General features: G+C 38.8%; 1 long non-coding RNA gene across 1 annotated transcript; it reads right to left on the reverse strand.

Annotated features, from left to right (window-relative positions):
• Window positions 1–6,026: 6,026 nt before the first annotated feature.
• On the reverse strand, window positions 6,027–10,238 carry LOC146444342 (uncharacterized). Its single transcript, XR_014849300.1, has 4 exons — window positions 10,022–10,238; window positions 8,019–8,093; window positions 6,370–6,575; window positions 6,027–6,277 (listed from the first exon to the last, which is right to left on the reverse strand). It is a non-coding gene; the product is annotated as an uncharacterized LOC146444342 (long non-coding RNA).
• Between the last annotated feature and the right edge of the window lie 1,254 nt (window positions 10,239–11,492).

An 11,492-nucleotide genomic window follows, 5' to 3' on the forward strand; every position in this document is an offset into this window, starting at 1 on the left:
GTAAGAAAGTCCTTATGGGGATCATGTGCATGAAAACACCGTGTTCTGCTAATGGAACTTCAAGGATGTTGTTTTGCATCTTGCCTAAGAGGCCAAATACATCAATTTTATAATATACTCAACCTGTAAAAGCATTTGTCCTTAAAACTCCAGTCTCCTCACAAAGACAGGTCTCCTATTAATGGAATCAATTAGTAGAGTTCAACATACCAACAAATGAGAGCAAACAAAGCCAAACAAAATCCTCTTTTGCTTTAGATTTATTTTTTTTATGAAACCTATTGGCTCTTGTCTTTCAGACCCATCCCCCTTTACTTGCTGCTTGTTTCACTGCCATTATGTCTAAATTAATGATGTGTTTGGCAGTCAGACAACTGATCCAATTGGCTGCAATGTCACATTTGAAAATGCTCATCAGTCCTGCAGCCTACTCATTTTTTATGACTGACATGAACACAGCCATTGAACAGTGTGCTTGCTCCCCACACACTCAGCACACAAATAGCAACATTTACATCAATTTGGTGAATATGCAGCCATGTTTATTGAGTGTGGGGAGTTTCATTGTAGAGGAGTGGGGAGGCAACTGTTGCTGGAAGAAAAGTGCATCTGCAACTTACTCTGGGAGCCCAGCCTGCGGTTGCCCAATCCCTTCTAGAATAAGGCAGGGTGTATTTTTAAGAGGGGGAGCTCTTTCAAATGGGCAAGTTAGCATATCTTTTTTTCCAACGACTAGGCTGCAGCAATAAGGCAGGAAAAGAAAAAAAGTTATTCATACCTGTCTCTCTGGCACAGGCTCAAAAAAATGATTTACATGGCTTGCAGTGCTAAAATGGACATCCTTCTCTTCCACCATCCAGGTTATTAAAGACAATATTGGATAGTACAACAACCAGGACAGAATTCTGTGAAAGTCCATATAATTTAGCCTTCCATTTTGACAGTGAAGCATCACTAACTATTGTCTCAGGACACTTTTCAAACTCATTTATACATATCCAGTAATTTCTTTGTCATTAATGTTTTTTTCCTTGGCTTGCTTATGTAAATATCATGTGAGATGGTCAGTTTCACTAAGATCTGGAAAGATAACATCTGTTGTTTCTTCTAAGTGAGCAAGGTCTGTTACCCACTTTGAGAAATAAATTATTTTTGTTTCATGTTGTTTGTTCTTGGCAAATCAATGGGGACTCTTCCTCATCTCCTTATTTCTCAGGAGCTTAGAAATAATTCCTTTGATTGCTCATTTCTTTTAGAGATTGAAGTTCCTCAGGTGATCTGTAAATTCTGAAACCATTTCTTTTAAAGATAGAAACCATAGCTGTCCAGAGACAATTTCCTTGTAATTAATTTACCCTTCCAAAGTTCTCAAAGATAACTGAACAGCCATATGAGTCATCTGTCAGTTCTTTAAGTATCCTCAGGAGAAATTCATCAGGTTTAACTGATGGAAAATCTCAAATTTATGTCCCTTCTCTTTAAGAGGCTGAGATTCTGCTTACTCTTTTGCAACTGGAATTAATTGACTATTTGCCACCTCAAAACTGACCTCTCTAATGAAGGGCAATGTAGAAAAACTTCATTCAGGGTATTTTCCTGGAAGGAATCTCTAATACTGATGTCATAGGCATTACAGCTAAAATAATTTTCCTCTAGATGAAGTGGAAAACATCTTGGAAAAGAACAAATAAACATTTTCCATTTTTAATTCTTTATCCTTAAACTTTCAGTATGGCTACACCTTTGCAGCAGTAATTTCAAGTATATTGAATTCTAATTAGTCTCACCATGTCACTCACTTGTAGGTAAAATAATTTCTTTTCCCCAGCCAAGAAAAAGTTAACAATTAAAGCCCTCACGGTACAATTCTTGTCCATATATCAATAGCATGAAGGCCAATCAGTAATTTTAAGCATAGAACAGTGAACCTCTGAACCAGTAAGTCCAAAGGTATTCAATAACACTACAAGGATGTAGCAGATTAAAGACAATGAGCATCTTTCTCTGAAGCACCTGCTATTAGCTTCTTTCAGATGTATAATTGATTGGTTCCTCCAATATACCAGTTCCTTCTACATTGTTAGCAACAGCATCTGATCAAATATGCTTCAGGACTGTAGCTGTACTAACCATGTCATGGCAAGAGTGAAAAATTCTCTGACAACTGCTTCACAAGAGAAGGGAAAGGCTGAGAATAGTGAATGAGACCACCCATGCTTCACACTCAAGTTTGAGAGCTCTGCAACAACAAAGCTCACTTTCTTACTTTAAACCTTTCATTGCCACTCAGTTTTGCTATGCAAATCAGGGCTTATAGAGGACAAGCAGAAACTAATATGAGAATGAAATGCATTAGTTCTAAGACAATTTTTACTACTTTATATGTGTGCTTATTTAGAATGCATGTCAAATTACAATTATGCATATGAACCAAAGGTAGTCTGAGTTAAGTGTCTGAAAAATTTTCTAATTGCATAAAAAGTCATCAAACTTCTGATTCACATAAAAGGTGTATGCTTTACAGGCCTCTGGGAGAAATATTTTAGCCTTCTTTTCAAAAAAATACTACTTTTGTTCACTCCAGGATTTGTAAATATCTATTTTTTTTTTTTTTTTATAACTAATCATGCTTTTCAAAATAAATGGTTTTTTATAAACTCAGGGAACTTTCTTGAAGTAAGTATTCCTGCACAGGCAACTCTGAGAACAGAACTGTAAAAGATCTGGCAGCTATTGAAAAAGGTCGCATGAAAAGCACAACAGCAAAAGTGGCAGTGTGGAAGGAATTAGGAAGAAGAGCAAGATGAAAAATACAGAGTCCTTTGAAAATCAAAAGACAAATAGAAAAAGCAAGTTATGACTATGCGTATTTCAGAGCAGGTTCTGTATTTCACTGTAGCAATGAGTTGCACTGAGCCGTTCAGTGTATGGTCATGAAAAAATAGGAACATGTCAGCTAAGGAGGCAGTAACCTCTACCAGTGGAATGCATATGAAGAGTAAGGGGCTCTTTCAAACACTCCAGTAAAATAAATTAATGGGAGAAAGTGGAGATCGCAGAAGCAAGAGTCACAATCTAAGACTGGGACAGGAGCAGCAATGACCATTTTCTACATCTTGCCAGCACAGTCTGAATTTAGCCTTTCTCCCTGAAAGCCATCAGCCTTCAGTATTGTCTACACTGTTGAGAGACCCTGCACTGGGCTGTAGAAGGCATGTATAGAGAGCATGGGAATCAGTGCTTGATGTCCACCAAGGGAAGAACAACAAGAATTTAAAAACTTTACAGCAGAATGGCTTTAGCAGAGGTATTAGCGGGCAAGTCTTGCAGAGATGCTCTAGAAATCATTGCTCAGAACATTACAGAACTTCATTTGGTACAAGGATGAAGAGCTGTTAGGGGAAAAACATATTAGCATCTACAAGCACATGTGTTTGTTGTCTCCCTGTAAAGGAAGACAAAAAAAGTGACTCACTGAGGGGCATTTCCATCATCACACTTCTCATTAATAACATTTCACTACGTCTTCATGTTTTACCAGGAAAAAATGTGGAAGCAGCACATTGTACTCCGTGCTGATGGTAACTTTCAGAGCCCCTCTTACAGCTCTGAGACAAATGACTGGTAAGAAAAGCTCCAGCATAATTTTTAGCTACAATTATATGGTGTGTGACATCAGCCCATAGAAATTGTTTCTGGCTTCGCTCTCTGGCATCAGTGAGAAAGTGCTAAGTCATACATCTGTTTGGGAATGCAATCACATTATTATCTCCTGACAGAGAACATAATCAACTAATTTCAGCCCTGGTATAAATGGATAACCATTTATTATAAATGGATAACCATTCTCAGTTACCCTCTGAAGAAGCCTCCTTGTCTCCATTACCATTGTATAGGTAAATTAAACTCCTTAATTTATGTGCTCCAAATTAGTTAAAATAATTTAAAGTAGATGGAGTTAACCGCTTGGAAGTTATTTCTCAATAACTAAGCCAATCATTCCTAGGGCTCTTTGTAATCAATGCTGGATTGTTTCTCAGTGAATATGCACATCACCTTGCTATTACTTCAGTGGAGTAATGCTGAGTTAACCCAGCTGAGGATTTGGCCCACACTATCTCAAGGGTACTTCCTTTTAATTTAGTAATAATTATGCCCTATGCTAATATACTAGAGTCTTTGACCTTCGGGTTAATGAAGTAATACTAAAATGACCCCCAGAATCTATTTCCTCAGCAAAGAGGAAAATTAACACTTCACAAACAGGAAGTAACCTTAATTTCTTATCATATACTTCATTTTGTACATAAAAAGAGAAAGAAAAAAAAGACTGAGGAGAAGAACAAATAAGAAGCTAACTTTTAATATTATTTGCTGTAGTTCTTATCTCTCTAGTTTTTTATAGCCCAAATTAAAAGTGTGAACCATGGATGCACACACACACAAGTGTGCACACAAACAAATTAAATTAATCCCTATTTCACCACCTACCAAAGGTCTCACAGAATTATGACAAATGCTACAGAGGACGAGAAGCCACACATTCTGCCACACACAAGAAGAATTATATCTCAGACTAGATTAATAATAACCTGGGAATATTTGTCTTCCATCCCAACAGTGAACTAGTAAGTGCATTGAAAATGTGATCTCAGAATAAAAACCTAAAGAGGTGATGGCAGCTCTTCTAAATTTCTCAAAGAAAATTTGTTACATCTCCATTTCCCATGTACCATTCCCCCTCCTCTCATTTTTTTAGCCCTCTTACACAGAACTAATTCCACTATCACACAATTGTACCCACACAATCTTACAGTTTCACAGAGAGAGAATCAGGTCCTGCCAAAAACAAAGGATACTACTGGAGTCCTTTTCATTGCACACTCTGTTGAAAAGGAGAGTTACACAGGATAGATTTTTAACATTTTAGTAAAATAAAATAATTGTTTCATACAGGAAGTTGTATCTCCCAAAGCAGGGGGCTGGAACTAGGTAAGCTTCAAGCCTCTCCCAATCCAAGCCATTCTACAATTCTATGATCCCTATGACAATTACTTATATTTCCCATCTGAGCAGTTTACTATAGGTTTCTGTAGTACAGCTGTAGGAGTAGAATTTTGGTCAAGGCTTTACATAAATGGTCCTTCCCTGTTCTATGTTAAAATGTTTACCACTCTTCCAAAGAATAATTTTGTGAAGAATCCAATAAAAATTGAATTTTGAAAATAAAAGAAACCGTATTGATTTCTATAGTTAGACCACCAAACTAGAGTAACATTTTATTGCAAATTACAGTTGTACTCTGGCAAGGCAAATAATCATTGAATAGGTCCCATATTTAAGGTACCTTCCAACCCAAGCCTTTCTATGATTTTAAGTTTGAAATATTCTGGAGGCATTTTTAAATGACAGAGAATCCCTGGAATGGAGTCAAAACAATTTTACAGACTGAAAAATTGTTTGAGAATGATTAGCATGTGAGCTCTGAGGAAAGTTTATGGCTTAAAAGTAGATAAAAATAAAGCCCTGTTAAAGCTGCAAGTATACAACACATAGTGTTTTGAAAATCAGATAGCCAGCAAATACTCCATAAAAAAATAAAGTAATCTGTCTCCCTCTTTGATCTTTATGCTCTGACAAGAGCCCAAATAACAACAGGATTTGTCCTAATAAATGCTCTATTTAGTCCTGATAATGCTGCAGTAGCATAGACAATATTAACACTGAGAAAAATGTTTTGCTGAAGTTTGTGGTGAATTGGTAAAATAAATACTGAGGAAACCATAAAACATGTGCCTTTTGATCACCTCTTAATCAAATTTACCATCGTGTTTGGAGATCCAGAGCTGATATCATAAAGCCTTCCCAGTTTGGCTAGCTTTGAAGGTTTTGCAGCCTTACACAACCTGCTGATGGGATGTATTCGGAAAGGAAGGGAGTCGCTGCCAAATCTGATTTCTTGACAAACACATATTGTCCTAGAAGCATCAGTTATGCATGCAATGGAGACTTACTTCTCTGTGGTGAGAAAAGTCCTTTATCCAGATGCTCAAAGAATATTGTGGTAATACAACTCTGTGATCTCTTCTTAACTGATTGCACACATTTCAAAGGTGCAGAGTGACACTAGGCCATTTTATTGCAGTGTGCTGCTTTTCTTCTGGGGCCTTTGTGTTCTTTCCTACCCTGGCTGCCCAAACACTGCACCCTTTCTCCTTCTGGCCTTCCCTCCATTCCACTTTGCTCTGGGTGCTAAGGGCACTCACCTAAAGTGTCACTGAGGAGAGAGAGAAGCCTCCCAGATTGTGGCAGTACCTGCCATGAAGCTTTTAATTTTACAGAAGAACTTTTCTCTACTCTAAAAGTTACCTGAGCTCTTGGCAGACAGACCCTCCGGGCTGGTTTGTCTTGACTTCCTATAGGTGATGCTGACTTTCCAAACCCCCTCCATACTGCAGTTTGGGTTCTGATTTGGAAACTATGCAACTGAAATTTAAATATTGTCACTAGCTTATCCTGTGACATGGTTCTTCTCCTGTCAAAGATCAAAATCTTTCTGCAAATCATCATAACTCCTGTGGAAAAGGAGATAAAACTTTATAATAGAAAATAGTAGACACATTAAATACAGGGATTGCCAAAATTCCCTTCTTCTTGCTTTATAAATCAAACTTGAATAGTTTCTTCCCAATCTAGTTAAAGCCAAATTCTTTCCTTGTACTGTATCTCAGAGGTAGCTTATAGAACATTACAGAAGTTACAGAATGAAATTGGTGTGAATGATAAGGGAGTTGACCATTCAAGTCTCTGTCTCAAGTCTTACACTCTCAGTATGGAAGAATCTAGAAAATGTTGTGAAAATACCCTTGTCATTGTTGCAGAACCCAGAAGTAAATTTTTCAGAAAAGTAAGTTTCCTATAGAAACAGTTCAGAGTGATGCAAGTATTTCACCTTATTTTAAAAGCCCTCTCTATAATTTTAGAGTATGTAACATTTACAATTCTCCTATTAGAAACCAGTGAAGTTCCACTCTGAGTTAGTCTCATTGATTGGCACTGAAGTGGAAATTGTAGTTAGTTACAATTAATTTCTAATAGCCTTGTGTCATCTTCAAGGCATATTTGAAATAATATATATGAGGTTGGAGCAGCTGCTAAACTTGCTTTTATGTATTACCAAGTTGAAGGAAATAGTTAATTAATTTAACATTGTTACAGTCTCTGTAACAGTGTCTCAAAATAACTAACTGTGATTAATAGACCATGATAAAAAGTTTGATCAATGATATAATGTTTCTTCATTAAAAAAGGACGGATTTATTGCACATTACAATTTTTTTGAATTAAGTTTAGATTTCTATCTTGTCTGAAAATGCAATCTTCATCCATTCAGTGGCACAAGAAGTTCGTTTCCTCTACCCAAACATTTAGAAACCGTGCTTCCATTCCCTTTCTACCTGTCATTATTTCATTTAATTTCATATGGTTTTAATGAGTGATTTTTTTTCAACAGTTTTTGAGTGTTTCAGACAGCAATATTTCATTCTGGAATAAAAGCTAATGATCCATAAATACTTAATGCCATATTTTTATGGCCAGTAAATTAGTCTTAAATGAGTTCAGTAAGTTCTCTGATGTATGTCATTAATTGCTAATGGTGTTTTAACTAGATAATTGTTGTAAAAGGTTGTTTATCATCACCATTGGTAGATGACTGTTCCTCACAATCTGTCCCTCCTGGTACTGCTGAACTTACTCTGTCTACCATTGTGTGCAGCAAAGAGATCAAGGGACTGTGAAGCATAATTTAAATATCAAATTCAAACACATCTAGTGGACAATGAACCTACAGATCATCAGACTTAGTAAGGTCAGAGTACCCTTTGTTTTTCAGACAGAAACACATGTGTGCTGTCATAGTGCTGCTTACACATGCCATGAATGAGTTACAGACCAGTCCTGACTAAGTAGTAAAAATGCCTTAGCTTAGATCCAGGCCAATTCAGGCATTAAATTACCTTAAGATTATGCTCTTCAATGACTTGGTGACATGAGTATCAAGTGAAGCTTGGATAGTCATCAGTGACTTCTCCCTAGGATAAAGAGGTAGTATTACCTTAATGACATGCAGTAATTAGAGGGAAAGTTCATCAAGTGCTAAGCAAAGTGAACTTTTCAATACACAAGAGTAAGTCAGTAAAACTAAATTGAAATGAAAAGTAAAAGCATTGAATCTCCTCTTTGCACTTGAATCCTTGACCAATATTATGCCTTCACAGGCTGTTGCCATTATGTTAATTATCAAGCAATCGGATATCTTTGGTAAGGTCAACCTAGCTACAAAGAACAGTAATACAAAGTCTTGTTTAAGTAAACATAAGAGGCACTAAGTATCCAGAGCAAGGCCTTTGCTTGCTATTCCAAGTCTCTGGGTTGCCCTCGTTTCTAAAAGGACACATGAATTTTTGTCCTTGCTCTCACAAGTGGGTTTTCTTAGGGTATTGCTACAAATATTGCACCTTGATGTCTTTGGTTTCTCTTTTCACATTTTCTCTGTGATTCTTTGGCCTCCCCACTATTTTTCTCGGACACACAGCTCCCTCAGAGAAGTCCTGGCCCATTACATTTTCTTTCAAGCAATGGCCAGCTGCATACTTTGACTCCTAACTGGTTAGTGCATGGCCTGTTCTGTTCGTTGGACCATTTGTTTGCCCTCCAGCCCGTGCAACTTTTATATGGCTTAACCTAAATGAGAGGTAGATGACCTCAGTTTTACAATAGAATCTTTAGATTAGTGTTTGCTCAATCCTTAGGAGATCAATGCAGGCAGAATCATCTGAGACCAGCCCTTGAGTCATATCTGCTGTCCTTTCCCATCATCTCCTCTTTTGCCTGAAGTTACATGGAGCCCCATGGACAGTATGGGCAGAGACTGGGGTTTGTGTAACTTGGGGCTGGTGGAAGGGTATTATATGCCAGCCCTAAATCCTCCCAAGAACGATTAGATGTTTCTAAAGAGATGGTGCCTAACACCTGCCAGCTGTTCTGCCTAATCCCTACTATAGCAGAGAGGTCATGAGGGTTTGGAGAGTTTTGTTTGCCTTGTCCCTGTGTGAGCTGTATATGCACCACAGAGAATGCACAAATTCAAATTATAGTGACTTGTCTGACATGCAACAGGATGATGAGGCTGGAGTGCTGTATTCTGCCAAGAAAATCAGATACAAAGGCATATGTTGGGGTCATGCTATATATCATAATATTTTACCCATCTCATTGGTTGCTATACCTGCTTCATTCCCCAATTTCCTTATGCCCTTAACTAGTAACATGTTGTAACCATTTACCAGCTTTACATGACTGAAAAATCCTGCCAGGCATAGCCTCCTCTAAGGAGTTAGCAAAGCTTGTCAGGTAGCTGTCCTGAATGAGCATGCTTGAGATTGCCCAAAAAATCACTAACAAGGGTATGAGCAAAAAGTCAGATTTAATATTAAACTACAAAGCACAACAGAATCGTTGGCCAGATTTACTCTACTTACAAAGGACAACTAAGGCACAACAAGGGAAAGCAAGCAACGACAAAACCAAACAAAATCCAGGCAATCAAAACAGAAATTAATTGAAAACTAGCTAGGGGTGTGGGTGTGGGTGTGGGTGTGGGTGTGGGTGTGGGTGTGGGTGTGGGTGTGGGTGTGGGTGTGGGTGTGGGTGTGGGTGTGGGTGTGGGTATGTAAAGACAGTACAGACAACAATGAAAAGGAATACAGTCTAAAGCTTAGCAACACTTAAACCTAACAGTATTCTAACTTCATTTATACCTTAATTTATAGCTCAACCCGAACAATCTAACAGAGAAATAACACTTGGCAGCATTAGCCTAAATTATAACTATAACTTAACCTAATTTCCAGATTTGCTATAGCATATGTGCAAGGGGTATGCACCCAGACAGAAATAGTTAGTGCAAGATAAGGTACCTGTGGAAAAACCTCTCTCAGAGGTCAGTGAAAATACTCACTTTAGATACTTTTGCATGTCCTGCTGGATGAAGGATTGGGCCTCGAGGAGTGAGGTACTGGCCCAGAACATGCAGTGTTTCAGTGATCCTCCAGGTATAGCAAAGCTGAGGGTTTGCTGGCTCTGAGAAGTGTCCCACTCACAGAGAGATTGCTGATTGCAGGCTCACTGCGGTCCAGGAGAGCTCAAAGAGCCTCATCTTAGACTGCTGTTTATAGGGCTGCAAGAGAGTAGGTTTTAGTCATAACAGTGTTTCATCCTGGCCACAGTTTAGGGTGGCACTGCCTTTCAAAGTGTGAGAACAGGAATGCTATGCCATTCAGGCCAGAGAAATATTTTCCAAGGCTGATCATGAGAAAAACAGAAGCTTGCTAGGAGTTTCTGTGAGCAGACAATGTTTTTTATAAGCTCAGATAGAGGTGAGCCCGAGTGGTCTTTTCAAGGACAGCACCTAATCAGCATTTCTCAGATCACACTGCAGCCTGGAAAGGAAAGGGGTTTGGGGAGAAGCACCACCACAGTAGCCCACGAAAAGAAGTGAAGACAAGCTTGTCTCCCCCAGAATATTACTCTCCTCAAGGCAGGCAGGATGCACAATCCCCAGCAAAGCAGTGTTGATGGCAGTCTGGCTCACTGTGCTGGGATCACCTTCTAGAAACACCTTGCCCTCCCCACTATGACCACATCTCCCAGCAATGCTCTTTCCAGCAGCAGCCCTTGCCTGTCACCACATTTGGAAAGCTTCTGCTCTATTCCCATGTTCTTCACCCCCACTGTAAGAACAAGTAGACACAAGTTTCAAGGTGCCGTGATCAGGAACTACTGCCTTTACCAGCTCACTCAGTACTTGTCCTGTTTTCCCCTCAAAAATAGGTCTGAAAAACAGAGGAAGAATTACTCTCATTCTTTAAAATGTGGAGCCAAAAGATACTGTCATTTCCACTGCAAGGTGAAAAACAGTGGTGGTTAGAGCATGCACCTCAAAATGTGGCAAAAGCCAACCTCCTGGAAAAAGGACAAACCACAGGAATACACGTAGCTTGGGAGTGACTGCAGGAAGTGGAAGGAATTCTCTCTAGTTTCCCAGTTGAAGCAGCTCCTTTGTACATGTGAAATTAAAAGGTTAACTGAGAAGAAGTGTAGGAGTGAACAAGGAATATTCCAGGAGACAGAAAACTTGACTGTCAGTCCCTGATCTTGCATGTTCTTACACAGTCTTATATTTTACGTACACCCGGCATTGGATAAGAGGCACAAGCGAAACTTGGGACCTTGGAATTTAGTCTGTTCAAGAGCAAGCTGCACCCACTAGGTCAGAAAGCTATGCTCAGTCCCATTCCTTATGTTCTGCCAAAAAGGCATTCCACACAAAAAAAAGCACCTTCAGCAAATTGGATGGGAGAGACAGGGAAGCAAAGCAGCCATACTTCTCCAAGGTAAAAAGGATTCAGGTAGAAAAGGGAATTGGCTGC

This window comes from Lichenostomus cassidix, chromosome 1 (assembly GCF_008360975.1).
Source record: "Lichenostomus cassidix isolate B80296 chromosome 1, HeHo_3.0, whole genome shotgun sequence".
NCBI lineage: Eukaryota > Metazoa > Chordata > Aves > Passeriformes > Meliphagidae > Lichenostomus > Lichenostomus cassidix.